Below are 18,407 nucleotides of genomic sequence, written 5' to 3' on the forward strand. Positions count from 1 at the left end.
CCACGTGGGACCACGGGCGACTGGGTATCGGTAACGGTAATAACAGTCCAGCTGGCTTGAGACGAGAGGCTTTGTTGCGGGCACAGGAGGAGCAGGATCCCACAAACTCCCGAACATCTTTGACCAGGTCAGGCCACCAGTAGTAGCGGGAGACGAGGGCCACGGTGCGTTGCACCCCAGGGTGCCCAGCCACACGGGAAGAATGTCCCCAAGACAAAATCCTCTTCCGAAGAGCAGGTCTAACATATGTTTTGCCAGGAGGTAGCTGCCGAAGATCAACAGGAGCTGGTCCGGATAAATTATATGCCGAGGAGCTGGTTCCTCTCCAATCACATCAGAGGCACGGGATAGAGCATCAGCCTTGACGTTCTTGTCAGCCGGACGAAAATGGATTAGCAGGTTGAAACGGGAAAAGAACAATGACCACCGGGCTTGCCTGGAATTCAGGTGCTGGGCTGACTGGAGGTATAACAAGTTCTTGTGGTCAGTGTACACACATACAGGATGAAGAGCACCCTCCAGAAGATACCGCCATTTCTCCAGAGCAAGTTTAATGGCCAAGAGCTCTCGGTCACCAATCGAATAATTTCTTTCAGCTGGGGAAAATGTTTTTGAAAAGAAGCCGGAAGTGGAAGTTCGGCCCCTGGGCCCTTTTTGGGTGAGGACCGCTCCAGCTCCCACGGAGGACGCATCCACCTCAAGAAAGAAAGGTTTGTCTTTATCAGGCCTAGAGAGTACTGGAGCTGAGGCAAAAGCGGACTTTAACTTGGAGAAGGCCTCTTCAGCTGTAGGAGACCAGGAACGTGGATTGGCACCCTTCTTAGTGAGGGCCACGATGGGAGACACCACAGTGGAAAAATGGGGAATAAACTGTCGATAATAATTTGCAAACCCCAGGAACCTCTGTATGGCTCGGAGGCCCTCTGGGCGAGGCCACTGAAGAACTGCAGACAGTTTTGCTGGATCCATCTGGAGGCCTTTGTCGGAAATTATATAACTAAGAAATGGAAGACTGTGCTGGTGAAACTGATGAGATGAGATTGTAAGCACCCCGAAGATCCAGTTTGGAGAACACCTTGGCGCCGCGCAGGCGATCAAAGAGTTCCGTGATCAATGGCAAGGGGTATCGGTTTTTAACCGTGATCTTATTCAGCCCACGATAGTCTATACAGGAACGTAAGGAGCCGTCTTTCTTGGTGACAAAGAAGAATCCTGCACCAGCCGGAGAGGAGGACTTGCGTATGAAACCCCTCTTAAGATTCTCCTTGATGTATTCAGACATAGCAGCCATCTCAGGAACAGAAAGCGGATAGACCCTACCTCTGGGGAGAGTGGCACCCGGAAGGAGATCCACAGGGCAATCATAGGAACGATGTGGAGATAGTGTCTCAGCTTGTCTTTTGGAAAACACATCTGCGAAGTCCATATACGGATCGGGAAGTCTCTGCAGGGATTTGTGAGACAACGTAGAAGTCCTGACAGGCAGTGGATGAAGGACCCACATGTAATGTGAGGAACAATCCGGACCCCAACGGAGAATCTCTCCAGAAGACCAGTCCAGAACAGGGGCATGAAGCTGCAACCAGGGGAGACCCAGCAGTAGAGCAGATGTGCTTTGGGGCAGCACAAAAAAAGAAAGTCTCTCTTGATGTAGGGCACCAACTTGCAGAAGCAGGGGTTCCGTGCGAAACCAGATGGGCACGGAGAGAATCTGACCATTGAGGCAATGGACAATGGCTTCTCGAGACGAACCACCGGGAAGTGATGCTGAGAGACCAAGGCTGCATCCACAAAGTTCGCTGTAGAGCCCGAATCCAGGAAGGCAGAAACCTAGATCTGGGTACCGGTGCCAGCGCTGAGGAGCACGGGAAAAGTCAGACGTGGAGAAGCTGTACTTACACCTAGGGACGCCTCTCCCAAGAAGCATAGGTGCTGGCGTTTCCCGGACGTTGAGGACGGACAAGACAGGAACTGATGAAGTGCTCTGGGCTGGCACAGTACAGACAGAGGTTCTCCTGTCGTCGTCTTGAACGCTCCTGTAGGGAGAGCCGAATTCTGTCCACCTGCATAGGTTCCTCAGCAGACAATTCAGGCGAAGGCTGGAGAGGTCTTTGAAAGGCTGGAGCCAGGCGAGGAAAACGTCTTACCCGGGCTTGAGGGTGCTCGGTGCGGAGTTCCTCGGCGCGTTCCTTGAACCGAACATCGATCCGAGTGGCCAGAGTGATAAGACCACTCAGAGTTGACGGCAGGTCCCGAGCAGCCAGAGCGTCCTTAACCTGCGCAGAGAGTCCCTTCTTAAAGGTAGCGATGAGGGCTGCATCGTTCCAGGCAAGTTCAGAGGCCAGGGTGCGGAACTGAACCGCATACTCTCCCACAGACGAGCTGCCTTGGCGCAGGTTCAGTAAAGCAGTCTCGGCAGAAGAGGCCCGTGCAGGTTCCTCAAATACGGCCCGGAACTCTGCCAGAAAAGCCGTGAGAGTAGTCGTGACTGGGTCGCCTCTATCCCAAAGAGGGGTAGCCCAGGCCAGAGCTTTCCTGGAGAGGAGACTGACGAAGAATGCCACCTTAGACCGCTCCGAGACAAATTGTGAAGGCATGAGTTCTATTTGCAGAGAGCACTGAGTTATAAAGCCCCGGCAATCCTTGGGGTCTCCGTCAAACTTGCGGGGCATAGACAGCCGAAGTCGGGGTTCAGCGGCAGGAGGACAGACCGGAATGGCAGGGGTCGCTGGAGCGGGCACAGGAGCCTGTTGCTGTTGCTGGGTGGCTAGCAGCTGTTGCAGCATGGTGGTGACTTGATCCAGCTGTTAACGCTGAGCGGCAATCTCCCGGGATTGCTGGACCACAATGGCGGCAAAGTTGGGACGAGTAGGAAGCGGAACCTCGGCAGGATCCATGGCCGGATCTTACTGTCAGGATCAGTGGATCCTCTGGACCACCGCGGGAGATGTAACTAGCCAACACCCGGAACCGGAGCCTAGCGGCACCTGGTATTTACCAGAGCCCGCCGCAAAGCGGGTTGGACTTGCTGCAGCAGGATACCACTAGGTCGTTCCCAGGTGTGACTAGCCCACGGTGGCAGCCGAGGTCGAGGTACCTTAGCGGATGACAATCTCGTAGACAGGTCCAGGCACAGACTCAAGGCAGGCGGCAGAGATGCAAGGTGAGGTCCAATCCGGGGTCAGCAACAGGAAGTCCAGGCAGAAGGGGATGGGAACACAGGCACAGGAACACAGCAACACGGAGGAACACGGGAAACACAGGACTTGGGAGCGGAGACACACAGGAACGCAGGAATACACAGGAATGCAGGAATACTCGCTTGGAAGCTTTTTCTAAGGCTATGAGGCACAAAGATCCGGCAAGGGTCACAGGAAGGGGAAGAAACTTATAGCAGGCCAGCGCCAATTATTGGCATGCTGGCCCTTTAAATCTAAGAGCTGCGGGAGCCAGGGAGGACATCGCGGGAGCCAGGGAAGGTGAGCGGGACCCAGGACCGGGGCAGCAGCAGGAACACGGGTGCGCCCGCGATCCGAGACAGCGATCGCGGGAGCACCCGTGACAATAATAAATTGTGGCTTTTACCGATAGCCGTGTCTGCAGCTTGCAGAACAGATTGGTACAGCTTGCAGAACAGAGTTTATCACCCTGTGTTGCTGAACTCTCTAGAATTGCTGGCTGGCATCTTCCTATGCACCACCTGTGTGATCCTCCATTGCTGCTGCGGCTGTAACAGTAAGATCTCACTTTCGTATGATCATAGTTTATACCGTTAAAAAAAAAACACATATCCATTAAGTTCAACCAAGGAAGAGTAGGGATTGGATCAGGAAGGGATTTAGGGAAAACAATTCTATATAACATAACATCAATGTTATTTCAGTGTAAAAAGGCATCTAGACCCTTCTTGAAGCTCTCTGCTGTCCCTGCTGTGACCAGTGCCTGAGGCAGGCTATTCCACAGATTGACAGTTCTCATAGTAAAAAAGCCCTGTTGCCTCTGATCATTAAACCTTGTTTTCTCCAGATGGAGACAGTTCTCCCTCGTCTTTTAATTTGATTTAATCGGGAACAATTTACCCCCATATTTTTTGTATGGACCATTCATATATTTATATAAATTAATCATGCCTCCTCGTAGTGGTCTCTTTTCCAGACTGAATAAATCTAGTTTATCTTTTTTAATCTTTTTTACGGACTGGAGCCCTGAACTGGACAGCATATTTCAGGTGAGGCTGAACCAGTGCTTTGTACAGTGGTAATATTACATCCATATCCTCAGAGTCCATACTACTTTTTATAAATAACAAGATCTTGCTGGCTTTAGAGATCTACTAGTATGCCCAGGTCCTTCTCAACAAGGGACTCTCCAAGATTTACTCCACCAAGGACATTTGTTGCCTGTAGATTATTAGCCTCCAGGTGCATAACCTTACATTTATCCACATTGAACCTCATTTGCCAAGTGAATGAAAAAAACACACAGCATGTCCAATTCACCCTGCAGCCTATGAACGTCCTCCATAGACTGTATTACACTACACAGCTTGGTGGCATCTGCAAAAATAGACACATTACTAATAATTCCTACCTCTATATCATTAATAAATATATTAAATAATAGTAGGCCAAACACAGAACCCTGGGGTACACCACGTATATCTGGTGACCAGTAGGAGCTTCCAATTGCAGGTGGCCAGTTTTCAATTCAATTGCAAATGATTCCTGCCACAAAGCGTCAAGATTGATAGCCAAAACCAAGAGTGGATACAGAACACAGAGGGCATGCAAATATCCCATTTACCGGTAATCTCTGTTTTGCATCAACTCCTGTTTGTTTTTGGCTTTAACAACACTAATGGATTATTGACCTATTGAAAGTGGACACTGACGGATGAAATGAAGGGCAAAATGATCAGTGACCTCAATGCAAAATTACTGCCGACACCTTCTTCACTCTTTGGGGGATTTCTATATGTATCAGAGTTTAACAGAACAAGTTCTGTAATAATCTATGGAATCATCTGATGTCAATGTAAAAAATGTGCACTCTTTGATGTTATAGTGGGATCTTGGCCCCCAGCTCAGTCCTTTCAGACTGGCACAGACGTTGCCTTGCCAGGCTTTGTTCCCGCTTCACTTATTTGGTGAAGTTGGCCTATGTAAGTGCCCATGGAATTGAAGAGTGAAGCGATTCTAAGTGCGGCGGCTGTCATGTGTGTGTCATACTAAAACACAGTATTGTTTGAAGACAAAACCATGCTCCCTATGCATATTTGAGCATGGCACAACGTTCTACAAAACCCTACAGGCTCTCTGCAGCCATGAAACAATTTTTTTCAGAAAATTTGGCTAACCTGGTCGAATCGAGTTTTGAAAAATTTGCCCATCTCTATTCAGGACGCCACATGCAGGTGGCAGAACAAGCAAAAGGGGGCCAAGGAACAGTGGGCAGCCAAAGCCATGTCATCAACTGCTACTACCTGAACAGATGATGTGGAAAGGCTTGGTGCAGGCTTGCGCACAGGTAAAGTAAAGTTTGGTCCACACACACATACAAGCTCTGGTCCTGAATATGAGCATTTCCAATTTGCTGGCCTTTGAAATGCTTCCTTTCAGGCTGGTGGAGATGGAGAGCTTAAAGATTTGATGACGGCAGCTGTCCCACAGTATGAAGTTCCCAGCCGTCACTCCTTTTCCAGGCAGGCAATGCCCATCCTGCACCAACAGAATGTGGACAAAATTAAATGTGCATTGCGCAATGTTATCAGTTGTGCATCAGAAGGTGCATCAGAATGCTACTGTGGAAAGAGCTAGGCAACTGCTCCTGGCGACAAGTCACGTCAAGTTTATCACTTTTTTAACTAACAAACTGGACATCCATTTAAAAGATCAGACACCTCCAGGCACTGCAAGAAATTGCCTTCGATGAGAGCTGTAAAGTCTGCAAAGAACTACCTACTCTGTGAAGTGAGAAGAGCTCTCTAGCGTGAGAAGCAATCCAACTACACCAATGTCTAGTGCCTCCCCATGAGAGAGAGAGATCAGCTGACTGGGACGCCGGCATCAGCTGATGCTCTCCCTACATCCACTGGAGGAGATTGCTGAGGTTATCAGTGAGTATGCAGTCAACTGTGAACAAACAAACTGAAGGCACTTGCATAAGTGGGAACGATTCGTGAGTACCGTACCATATTTATTTATATCTTACTGGACTAGCTGAACACTACATAAGGACATATTTTACATTGGACATTCTTCGTGTTATAGTGAAGATACTCTGTGGTACAAATTTACTCACGCGCCTATTGCATTCCATCACTGTGCAAACAGGAGGTCATTTTATATCAGTTTTTTTCCTTTTTGGAGGTAATGACATTAATGGAGACAGTTCAATAGAGTTTTCATGGACAACTATGGACATTTATCTTTGATACAAGTAAAGGCAATAGTAAAACCTATGTATTTTTGAAAGCAGACAACCATGTGATGCAATTGGCAATTAACATCTTGAAACAAACACAAATTATTAAACAAAATGTGCACTGAAAATGCCTTGATAAAGTAGTTTTTTACATAAAACTCACATTGAAGTGGAGGTTTAAGCACAAATAGGGATTAAAAAACAACACAAAGTGAGCAGATTTATATATACTACAATACACAACATGAAGAATTTACACTCCCTAAAATGCTAAAACAAAAACCGTGACAGACTTGGTTGCTATCCACGATTTAGTTTAACAACATATAACGCACAAAATAAAAAGCTTCCATTCTAAATCTCATTTTTCCAGAAATCCCCATGTAAATGAGAACAACTTTTAAATTCATACACACCACCATCTTCATGCAACTTTGCAGCAAAGGGCAATAGAATTAAAAAATTGCATGAAAATTCTAAATTTTCTTGAAAATATATACAATTCCAGAATACTTATATAAGGAAAACAAACTTTTCTTAAAAAAAGCAAGATATGAGATCATACATACCCCACATGTGTATATTCATCAAAATATACAGCAAAGGGAACATTAACTCCACAGGGGACACCAAACTATTTTTGTAACTTTATGGACACGTTATAGCCTCAAAGTCAATTTATGCAAAAAAAACTATCACCACCAGATTGTACTGAGAATGGGGGTTCCCCAGATGGACCTGATAGCGTCAAAATCCAACTCTCAGCGTCCCCTGTTTTGCTCCCTGTACAAGAAGGAGAAACCGGTATTGGTGGATGCACTCTCCTTCAACTGGACAGGCCGATTTTTTTATTTATTCCCACCATTTCCCCTCATTCCGAGAGTGTCACAGAAGATCAGGAGGGAGAAGTCATAGTCGTAATTCCATTTTGGCCGAAAAAGGGCCTGGTCCCTCTTCTCCTGTCTTTGGGAATTTTGGATACTCCCTCCTCGGAAGGACTTTCTACTCCAGAATGGGTTCCTTCACCCCCAACCCAGCACCTCTCCATCTGGTGGCCTGGAAGCTGAAAGGGGGAATCTAAGAAGGTCAGGTTTTTCAGATGAGGTTATTGACACTTTATCAGCCTCTAGGAAACCAAAGACATTTAAAGTCTACCAACATATCCGGGGAATTTATAAGCAGTGGTGCCTGTCAAAAAGAGCTTCCTCTACTCAAGTGCCTTCCCTCCATCAATTTCTGCAGGATAGCTTAAAGAAGAGCCTGAAGTTTAACACGCTGAAAGTCCATTTCGGGGCCATTAATTCTTCCTTGAGTGGAATATTCTCTGAAAATCTGTTAGTCAGGAGAGTCTTCAGGGGTCTGAAAAGTTGAAGCCTCCAGGTATGTCACCTCTACCATCTTGGGATCTTTCTATTGTATTTCGGATATTCCCCTTCACCTTCTCTCTTGGAAGTCTTCCTGGTGGCCATTTGTTCTGCAAGGAGGATTAATGAAATTAAGACCTTCTCCTGTAAGAAGCCGTATCTGAGAGTTATAGAGGACTGTATGGTTCTTCCTGCAAGGCCAGGTTTCTACCAAAAATACCTACTCAATCAACATTAAACCAAGAAATTTTCCTTCCGGTCCTGCCCCAGAAGAAGAGCAAGGAAAGCTTCAAGCCTTGGATGTCAAAAGATTAGTGCTTTCCAAGTCTCATTCAGTGCTGCCGTAGGACGACCAAGAACATCGCAATTTGCTCACCAAAATTTTTGTTTCCTGTAGTCTGTAGGCAGCACTTATATCCCCACACCAATAAAAAGTACTTATTGCTAAATAGAAAAAACATGTGTGTTCATTGTCTCAGGGGTATTTTAACGGGAGTCAGCCTGCCCCAATCTCTATTGATAATTAATTAATTGTTATCTTCTGTCCAATAGGAGTTAGTGATACTTAACCCATTCAGTGCTGCCTACGGACTACAGGAAACCAAAAATTTCAGTTAGCAAATTTCAATAATATCCATATATGAGTAGAAACATTGCCTGTGATTCTTTTTTCATTTAGACTATTTTAACGTTTAGACACCCAGTTTTCCACAGAGCATGTGTCTAGTAGGTGAGTGTTAATTATTTGTGCCACTTCTTTTTCTATTCTATGCATTGGAATTATGCTTATTCCTGGAATACGCCTTTAACACAGAGTGGGCCTTTAACTGCTGTGACATCAATTTTTTCTACTCAATTTGTTTTAACCCCTTCCCGCACCTTGATGTGATTATATGTGATAGGATGTGGGTAGTTCCAGCACCTTGACGTAGAATCCCGTCATGGCGATTGCCCGGGCTCAGAAGATGAGCCTGTGCGATCACTGCAGGAACCAGGCAATACACGGTAGCCAGGATCCCGCATTAACAGTCTATAGGCTATTTAACCCTATAGACGCCACAGTCGTAGTGCAGGGCACGGAGGTGCCGATTGTTGCCATGGCAGCCCTGACCCACTATCTAACAGTGCAGCTTTTCAGCCTATGCAAAATACATAGGCTGACTATGTAATATGCTGCAATGCATCAGTATTGCAGCATATTACAATGAACAAGTCATCAAATGACAAAATAAAACAGTGAAAAAAAGTTTTAAAAAAAGTGCAATTAAAAAAATTATTAAAAAAAAGAATAAAAGTCCCATCCCATGCAATAATCAAATAAATCATAAACAAGTGAAAATCAACCTGAAAAGTGGATCTCATCCACAAAAAAAATAATCCCCCATATGTCCAAATTCCAAAAAACTTTAACATTTTATAACCTGTAAAATGTGACAATGCATATCTGCTATCAATGGCGCCTCTTTCCCTTATATGCATGGCCATGTGCCCATATAGCAGTCACCACCTCATATGGGGCTTCCTCATACTCGGGAGAAATTGGTTATCAAACTTTGTGGAGATTTTTGTAATTTAATACTTTTAAAATTTTTTGGTCAAAATGAATGTATTGTCTAAAAAAAATGACAGCTTGTAAATTACACCTCCATTTTGTTTTAACCCATGTGAAACACGGTTAACATACTTCTTAAAGTTGATTTTTCACACATTGAAGGGTGCAGTTTCTATTTAGGCCTCTCAAAGTTACTTAAAACTGACCAGGTGCCTCTAAAAAACGGTTTTCACAATTTTTATAAAAAAGAGAAAAATTGCATCCACAATTCTGAACCTCCTAACAACCTAGAAAAGAGAGAGGATGCATAAAAAGCCAGACTGATATAAACCAGACATGTGGGAAATGTTAGCTATAAAGTTACTTGGATCCTATGACTACCGGTCTGAAGAGCAGAACATTTTGTGAGACGGGTAACTGCCTAATTATTCCCACCATTTTTCAGCCCTCAAGCTCTTACTAGCCCCATTTGACAGCCATTTTTGGGTGTTAAAATTCAGATCCTCATTAACTTCAATGTGGTTCTTGTTTGACTCAAAGTTTTATCTGAAGTTCGGATCCCAAATTTGTCTGCAAAATTTGGGCGAACCCATTAAACTCAAATTTACCTGCTTATTTCTACTTTAGATGCCTATATGTTGGGCTCTATATTACCTTGAACTATGGTTCTGGTATCAGATTAACCCCTTACCGACATGTGACGTATTAGTACATCACATGCCGGGTCCCGGTGCATGGAGAGGGCTCGCGGGCCGTGCCCTCTCCATAGCCTGTAAGTCTTTGCTGCATCTTGCAGCAAGCGCTTACCGGTAACACCTGCAATCGGAGGCAGCACCGATCGCGGGTGTTTTGCTGCTGATCGCCGCCGCAAAGCTGCCAGAGGCTTCAAAAAGATGGCGGCGCATGGGCGTCGCCATCTTTCCAAGGATCGCTGCTCCCCGTGATGTCATCGGGGAGCGACGATCCGTCGCCAGTGATAGGATTGTACAGACACCCTAGGGTTAAAGTACCCTAGGGAGTCTGAAAAATAGTAAAAATAAAAAAAATAAAAAAATTATAATAAAAAAACCTAAAAATTCAAATCACCCCCCCCTTTCCCTAGAACTGATATAAATATAAATAAACAGTAAAAATCATAAACACATTAGTTATCGCCGCGTCCGAAAATGCCCGATCTTACCAAAATATGATAACGGTTTTTCACTGCGTTTAACCCCGTAACGGAAAATCGAAAATGGCACTTTTTAAAAAAAAAAAATTAAAAATTCTATAAAGCGTGATCAAAAGGTCGTACAGACCTAAAAATGATAACATTGTAAACATCATCAAAATCCTCAAAAAACGGCACCACCCACAGCTCCATACACCAGTATAAAAAAGTTATTAGCACCAGAAGATGGCAAAATCCCCCCAAAAAAATTTTGTACAGGAGGTTTTAATTTTTTTTAAATGTATGAAAACATTATAAAACTTATATAAATTTGTTATCCCCGTAATCGTACCGACGCAAAGAATAAAGTAGACCTGTCATTTGGGGCGTACAGTGAAATCTGTAAAATCCAAGCCCACAAGAATATGGCACAAATGCGTTTGAAGTGTAATTTGTTACGCAGAAAATAAGCTGTCATATAGCTCTGTACATGGAAAAAGTTACAGATTTTTGAATGTGGGGAGTGAAAAATGAAAACGCAAAAACTAAAAAGGTCTGCGGCGGGAAGGGGTTAAAGATGAGAATCTCATCTTCAAAATCACACCAGACCTGATGTGATTCTTTGGGCTTCAGAACTGGAGATACAGACAGAATTTTTTAAAGCAGGAATCTGATCTTTATCTGCAGCTTACATTATCAATTATCACTTTACCTGCTCATATCTTTAGCTTTATAGCTCACAGAAACACAAGCCTGATGCTTGTGTGAAATATGAAAAGTAAATGCCACATAAAATATGAATATAAGCAAATATTAAAGTTATTTAAACAATGTTCGACTCGGATCATCTGTTTTATGGTTAGTTTTATTTGTGAAGTACATCAATGTTCTTTTGGGGAGAGAACTGTAGTTTTAATATAATTTACCATTAGCCTTTTATTAAAGCACTTTAGTTAAAAGACTACAGATGGGGAAACAGTGTAAATTGCATGTATATATTTTTTTAATCACTAAGTATTATAAAATTGTGTGCATTTAAGTATAAACATAATGCACCACTTAATAATTACCCAAGCCATTGCGTGAATGCAGTTTAATGTAAATGCATATGTAACAATGGGCGTTAATGGATTTAACTACTCTCGTCTAAGGTGTTGGTATAATAATGTATAATTTTGTACGTCTTGTAAATGACGACAGATGGGAGCTCAGTTGTATACATTATATTAAACCGCAACACATTGAAAGATGAACCATGGAGCAGAATACAGGAAATGTGATTAAAAAACATTAGGATTAAAATAGGTCATTCTGTCTAAAGACTCAATTCTAGATTTGAGATGTAAAATCCTACTGGAAATCCATCTGTGAAGAAAATATATCTTCACCAGTACATGGTATGAAATCCTACAATTGTTTCCCACCCACTCAAAAGAGCAATAAGTATACAATGTTTCCATGTTTTCATAAAAAATGAAAAACCTGCTAGGAGGGGTGCAAAGGGGGTTGTTGCTCTGGCCCAGGCACAGGTTGGGGCCCACCAATGTTTTGTTAATGCCTGCTATCATGCACTGGAGGGGTGATCCTTTGGACTACATTCAAGTGCAATAACTCCTCTGCTGTAGTACCCAGATAATTATTGTGTTCATTAGGAGGCAGCATCCCTACTATTGTAAGCGGCTTTATATGGCTCTGATCTGACAGCGTGCACTGGGGATTCCTTCAGGCGTCACTGGAAAAATTTGGATTCGGTGGGTGCTATCTGAACGCAATAATGTCGTTATATAGTAAACCATCCGTGACAGTGACTAATGCAGGGCTTCACTCTACTAAGTTTTATCTATCAAATGGTACCCGACAGGGATGTCCCCTGTCACCCCGTATTTTCAATTTATATATTGAGTCACTAGCGCAAACTATTAGATTGGATAAGGAAATCAAGGGAATTACCACCAAGTCGGGTATATATACTATTGGATTATATGCAGATGATGTGATTATTACCCGCCAAGAAACAATGAGATCCATATCTAGACTGAGGGTGGTTCTGGATGAGTATGTGGAGGTCTCCCTTTATAAATTGAGAAAAAAAAGTCTCAGATTCTCTTGTTGCATACCTCTAAGACTGAAAATCTTGCAATAAAAACTGCATTCAAATTTGTTTGTCCGACAAAGGGAATAGAGTATTTAGGAGTTTTAATTGACAGTTCGATTGAAAAGATTATTAAAGTAAATATGAAAAAACTTATGGTAAAGTTAATAGGGGAACTGGATAAGTTTGCCAGATTGACTTTTTCATGGGTTGCGAGAATCAATTTAGTAAAAATGTACCTATTACCGTATCTATTATATTTGATGAGATGTATACCAGTTGGTATGACAACACCAATAGAGAAAGGTGGGATGGGAGTCCCTGATATTATACTATATCACAAGGCAGCCATCATTAAACAAATGAAATGTTTTTGGGATAAGAAACCTAATAAAGCTTGGACCAAAATAGAAGATTCAGAAATAGACCAAATCACGGTAAAAGGGGCCATATTATTAAAATACCTATCCTCATTCAGGTTGGAACCTTTCTTAAAGGAAACCTACCACTTGTAGTGGCAGGTTTCTGATTGAAATACCGGGCACCAGCTCAGGGTGAGCTGGTGCCGGAGCTTATTTTCGTTAGTGTTTTAAACCGCGGTATCGCGGTTTAAAACACTTTTTAAACTTTATAGCCGGCGCAGGCAGGTACGCGCTCGGCGCTTACCGTGCGCGCGGCTACATAGGAAGTGAATGAGAGCCGTGCACATGGTAAGCGCCGAGCGCGTACCTGCCTGCGCCGGCTATAAAGTTTAAAAAGTGTTTTAAACCGCGATACCGCGGTTTAAAACACTAACGAAAATAAGCTCCGGCACCAGGTCACCCTGAGCTGGTGCCCGGTATTTCCATCAGAAACCTGCCACTACAAGTGGTAGGTTTCCTTTAAGAACAACAAGGGACCTGTTGCACATTTGGAATAAAAAAACTAAAGAGAACTTGAGTATAAATATTAATTATGGAGATATTAAATTGGAATTATTGAAGGAGATAGGTTTAAACATTAATCTGCACCTCTGGGAAGAATTAGGGATTAAGACACTAGGAGATTTAATTGTTGACAGGGTGCTGATCCCACTCTCCACATTATGTAAAGAGGAGTCGTTATTTAATAAGTTGCTTTTGCAATTCCTAGGACTAAAGAGTTGGGTCATTAAAAACAATCTACTGAAAAGGGCAAGTAAAATTTCATCTCCCGGTCCCCTAAGGACCCGCAGTTTACGGACTACACCCACTTGCAAAGCTTTGGTTTGAGGCATAAGATAGCGGTCAAGGTTTACAGATTAGACGGTCCGACACAGTCACGCTACAATCTGAAAAGCCTGTCAAAGGTTAGTGCAAACTACTGACATATATTGACAGTGTGCAAACATGTTGTAAACTCACATTGGCTTAGGAGCCCAATGGGTACACATCTTATAACATTACAAACGTTACAGATAGTTAGGCTACTCAGGGTAGCAGCATAGAATGTCTCTTTACCTGAAAAGGAAAAGGCATAAAAGTGCATACAGAGGGGCAAATTTACTTACCCGGTCCATTCGCGTTCCAGCGGCGGCTTCTCCGCTCTGGATTCGGGTCCGGCCGGGATTTAATAAGGTAGTTCTTCCGCCGTCCACCAGGTGGCGCTGCTGCGCTGAAAGTAAACTCATCGCGCCGGAATGCACCGAGCTGGACCAGGTGAAGGTAAGCGGTCCTTATGCGACACATTTTCGGTTTTTAAATGCGGCGGTTTTTCCGAATACGTCGGGTTTTCGTTCGGCCACGCCCCCCGATTTCCGTCGCGCGCATGCCAGCGCCGATGCGCCACAATCCGATCGCGTGCGCCAAAATCCCGGGGCAATTTAAGTACAAGCGGCGCAAAACGGAAATATTCGGGTAACACGTCGGGAAAACGCGAATCGGGCCCTTAATAAATGACCCCCAGAATGTCCATACCTAAAAGGAAGGCATTAAGTGCAATATAAAAATAAGTCAATGAAGTAGCAACTTTTCCTTGGAGTTGGCAAAAGTCTCACAGAAGGTCTTTAATAGCAAAGTTCATCTTCTGGGTACAGCCCTTGATGTGGGGAAAAGTGCAATAAAAGAAGCAAAGGGTCTCCTCTTTGTGTAGAAGTCCTTTAAAGGAATCTCTGCTGTGGCAGAGGAAGGGGTGCTACCATAGCACATGACAGCGGGCAGTTCAAGGAAAGTCTCTTGACTGAGATAAATAATGGTAAGAGTCCCTGGAAAGTCTCTGGCTCTTGTGGAATAGGGGCACTTCGCCCAAATGGGATAGCAGTAATAAATATACATATGTACAATATTCACAGTACCTGAAGTGGGCTACAGTCCTTCAGGGGTTACTCAGTATCTTCTTCGGTGGTAAGTACTTCGGTGTCAGAAAAGCGTACCTGCCTCCTCCTTCTGTGTGCCACCAGTTGGTACTCCTGCAGGTACGCAGGAGCTTTACCTTTTGTCTCCCTTTGAGACCTCCGAAGTTCCGGCCTGGAGAAGATAACAACCTCCTCATCGTCCTCCTCTGAGTCAGGCGCTGGAGTCGGAGTCTCAGCTGCCTCTGATGCTTCAGGGGTTGCAGACACTGGAGCCGGATCATCCTCCACAGGCAGCAGTATTGGAGGCTGCGGTGGGGATGATGGTCTCTCTGGGGTACCTCTTACTGGAGTGGAAACAAAACAGAGTTGAGGCACAGTCACAAGTTCTAAGAAACTGGGGGTAGGTGAACACAAGGAGGTCTGTAAGTTGGGGGTCTAGGTGAGAGGTGTGGACATAGGGGCAAAAGGACAAAGACATCTCTTCAGCCGGTTCCTATGTACCCGGAGTAGTGGACGGTCTCCTCTTGAAATCTCGTAGACTTCAGGGGAGAGACTGTCCCTAACTAGGTATGGCTCACGCTCCCAACGCCCATCTAGCTTACTGGTGGGATGGTTGTTGCGCAGCCACACTCGATCTCCTGGGGCAAGAGGCTCAGCACAGGCATTACGATCGAAGTCCCTTTTTTGTTTCTCTCGGGCCTCTTCCAACCGCAGATCCACAAATTCTCTGGCATCCGCCAGGCGCCTCTGGTGTTCGTGAACCCAGTCAGTCTGGGGGAGTAAAGACTGGGAATCAGGGGACTCCATGTCCCAGGTCATATCAGCAGGGAGATGGCCGTGTCTCCCGAACATCAGATAATACGGGGTGTATCCTGTGGAGCAATGAGTGGTATTGTTGTACAGGTACACTAATTCGGGCAACAGTTTTGGCCAGTCAGCCCTTTTTGCAGGGGTCAGAGTCCTCAGCATGTTGATTAGAGTCTGATTCATCTTTTCGCAAAGCCCGTTGCCTTGGGGATGATAGGCTGTGGTCCTCAGCTTTTTGCAGCCATATAGAGTGCACAGCTCCTGGAAGACTTGGGACTCAAATGCTGTTCCTTGGTCTGTAAGGATCTGGTCCGGACAGCCATAGGGGAGGATGAAGCTCTTCCACAGGGCCGCTGCGGTGGTCCTTGCAGATAGATCTCTGACAGGTACTGCAACCACAAATTTGGTATAGTGGTCGATGATCGTGAGAGCATAACTGTGACCGGATCTGCTGGGCTCCAACTTCACATGATCCAATGCCAGGATCTCTAAGGGCCGTTGGCTCACAATGGGATGTAGAGGGGCCCTTTGATTGTGTCGCTCTCCTCGAGCGATGGCGCAGGCTGGGCATTCCCGACACCAGGCTTCGATGTCGGGCTTCATGTTGACCCAGTAGAAGCGTCTTCGGAGGGTGGCTTCAGTCTTCTGAGCGCCAAAGTGTCCGGACCGGTCATGGTACATTTCCAGTACTATCTTGGCGTCCCTCCTGGGAATCATAATCTGGTACAGCCGGTCATAAGTGATAGGTTCCAGAGTTCTTCTCTTTAGCAGACCCTGATGCATGTTCAGAGTCTTTCTCTGGCGCCACAATTGAGACAGTTCTCCATCAGCTCTTCTGCGGCGGATTCTTTCAGGCACTCGCCCACTAGAGAGATAGTCCATTACTTCTCCTATGGCGCGGCTATCAGCCTGAAGACTTATCCAGAGGTCCTTTTCCGCAGGGGGCTCTGACTCTTCTTGAGGAGTAGCTGGCGCCGCCTCTGAAGGTAAGGAGTAAAGTCTCTGGGCATCTTGACGCACAAACCGGGCATAGAACGCTGGCATCTCCACATCTTCCCACTGAGCATCCGTGGAGGGTCCCTCCCACTGGTCAGGGAGACGTGACAGAGCGTCGGCGTTGTCATTGGTCTTACCAGCCCGGTACTTGATGGTAAAGTTAAAGTTGGCAAGTCTGGAGGCCCACCGTTGTTCCAGTGCTCCAAGACGAGCGGTATTCACATGCGCCAAGGGATTATTGTCTGTGAAGACAGTGAAGAATGATGCAGCCAGGTAGTCCTTGAACTTTTCGGTCACAGCCCAGACTAACGCCAGAAACTCCAACTTGAAGGAACTGTAGTTCTGGTCGTTTTGCTCCGGTTCTCGGAGGGAACGGCTGGCGTAGGCTATGACCCTTTCAGTTCCGTTTTGGAGCTGGGATAGTACAGCCCCTAGGCCTTGCTTGCTGGCATCAGTGTATAGGGTGAAAGGCAGACTGTAGTCTGGATATCCCAACGCCGGAGGCTCAGTCAACCGTTGCTTGAGCATCTGGAAGGCAGCTTCTCGTTCGGCCGTCCACTCAATGGATACTCGGGAACGTTGGCTCTCTTTTGGCAGGCCCCTTAGAAGCTCTTGCAGGGGAGCCGCCAGCTGGGCAAACTTCGGGATGAAACGCCTGTAATAACTGGCAAATCCCAGGAAGCTTTTGATGTTCCGTACGGTTGATGGGGTAGGCCAGTCGTGGACAGCTGCAATCTTCTCTGGATCTGGCTCAATTCCATGAGCGCTCACCACATGTCCCATGTACTTGACGCTAGGTTGTAGCAGGTGGCACTTGGATGGCTTGACCTTCAACCCATGTTGGGTCAGGATTTGGAAGACTTCAGCCAGATGGTGGAGGTGGTCTTCATAAGTCTTGGAATAGATGATGATGTCATCCAAATATAGCAGGACGGTCTCGAAGTTGCGATGACCCAAACATCTCTCCATCAGCCGTTGAAATGTGCCTGGGGCTTTGCATAGCCCGAACGGCATGTTGTTGAACTCGAACAGGCCCATTGGGGTGGTGAAAGCCTTCTTCTCTCTGTCTTCCGGCGCCATGGCCACTTGCCAGTAGCCACTGGTCAGGTCCAGGGTAGAGAAGTAGGCAGCTGACCCTAGGGCTGCGAGGGATTCCTCGATTTGAGGCAGAGGATAGGCGTCCTTGTGGGTGATATTGTTGATCTTCCTATAGTCAACACAGAATCGAAGGGTTCCATCCTTCTTCTTCACAAGGACCAGCGGGGCCCATGGGCCCATGGGCTGTGACTCTCCCGGATAACGTTGACTGTCTTCATCTCTTGTACCAGCTTTTTCACCTCTTGGTAGCGGGCTGGAGGTATGGGCCGGTATCGCTCCTTGATAGGGGGATGAGAGCCAGTAGGGATGGTATGTTGGATCAGGGTAGTCTGCCCAAAATCCAGTGGGTGTTTGCTGAAGGCCTGGTGGTGCTTCATAACGACATCCAGGACACCTTGTACTTGGTCTGCAGGAGTAAAATCGTCGTCTCCAATATTGAGCTCAAGCCACCAGGATTGCTCGGCAGGCTCACCTTCAGCACTTTGCTTCAGTTCCAACTGTTGGGAGGCAGACAGAGAGGTTTCCACCAAGTCTTCAGGATGGACGCTGAAGAGAGTGGCTACGTCTCCCACATTTAGTAGTCGAATGGGTACTTGTCCTCGGGATACAGTGAC

This window comes from Engystomops pustulosus, chromosome 8 (genome assembly GCF_040894005.1).
Source record: "Engystomops pustulosus chromosome 8, aEngPut4.maternal, whole genome shotgun sequence".
Classification (NCBI taxonomy): Eukaryota; Metazoa; Chordata; class Amphibia; order Anura; family Leptodactylidae; genus Engystomops; species Engystomops pustulosus.